Here is a 1,236-nt window from a genome sequence, read left to right on the forward strand (position 1 = left end):
AATTTATAAGGCAGTCTGGTATTTTTCTACAATCACCTCATTAATTTTGTTAATTATACCCTATAAATTGTAAATATATTACGTCGTCTGTCTTGTTTTAATAATTAAACCCAGGTAGAAACATGCCATTCAGGCCCGTAGCCAGGTCCTTCCAAGGGGGGGGGGGGGTTTCTGGGCGTGAGGTCCACGGTCGAAGCCCCGGTGGGGTCAACAAACCCCCAAAAACAAGAGGATTTTTGTGCTTTATGGGTCTAAATAATGCTATAAAAGCATATGTTTGAAAACGCCTGTGTCTGGGTGGGTCTGGAGTGCATTAGTTGGGTTGGAGGACTTATTTGGGAAATTTAGAGAGAGGGGTTTGCCATAAAAGAGGGTGTTTGCTAGAAAAGGGGGTTCTCCCGAACCATAAAAACCCCCTGGATACGGGCCTGTCATCTGCTGTATGTATGACGACAAATCTAAGAAATCTTTATCAAATGTATTGTCTTTAGCACAATATTTCAAAAAATAAACTCACATAGGCCTACTGTACATACAAACTACTTTTATATATTCTTGCCCAATCACCACACCGCCGGTGATTATAGCAAGAGTAGTAGTTCTTATATTTAATAATAAATAAATGAAATGCCCAAATTAGCTAGGTCATTAATAAGCCTATCGAATTTTTTTTCCACGAACGTACTACTTCAACCCATCTACTGTATAAAAAGTAGGCCTATATGCAGAAATGTTTTTAAAAAGTCAGCCTTAAAAAAAAAAAACCCACACTATTTATGTAACATTAAAAATTAAATAAAAAAATATATATATAAAATAAATAAATATAAATAAAAATAAATATAAAATTGTATTCTAAAAAAATCAGAGAATGAAAAAAAATCCGTAGTCGGCAGGATTCGAACCTGCGCGGGAAGATCCCAATAGATTTCTAGTCTATCGCCTTAACCACTCGGCCACGACTACTCACCCGACTTCCTACGTGTCGCTTTATATTTATATTAAATATTACTATTGAACTTTTTCCAACAGATAAAATTTCGTTATTTTTCAGTCTTCGTCTTCAATTTTGGGAATAGTACCTTGGCCTCAGTAAAAACGTACGGTATTTGATCAAAACGTCGACTTGTGAATGACAATATGACTGCTTTAAAGACAGCGTTGCGTAGCGCAGACAGAGCAGGCCTCTCCGGCGAGGCTGGCCTTCTAGCGCTAGGAAAGGAGGACGTTATTCTC

The 1,236-nt window shown here is 37.5% G+C and overlaps 1 non-coding gene across 1 annotated transcript; it reads right to left on the bottom strand.

Moving 5' to 3' along the window:
* Window positions 1–884: 884 nt before the first annotated feature.
* Window positions 885–966, bottom strand: Trnas-aga. The gene has a single exon. It is a non-coding gene; the product is annotated as a tRNA-Ser (tRNA).
* Window positions 967–1,236: the final 270 nt, after the last annotated feature.

The sequence above is a fragment of the Anneissia japonica genome, unplaced genomic scaffold (assembly GCF_011630105.1).
Source record: "Anneissia japonica isolate Jap-2015-1 unplaced genomic scaffold, ASM1163010v1 scaffold1511_len2985839_cov193, whole genome shotgun sequence".
Taxonomy (NCBI): domain Eukaryota; kingdom Metazoa; phylum Echinodermata; class Crinoidea; order Comatulida; family Comatulidae; genus Anneissia; species Anneissia japonica.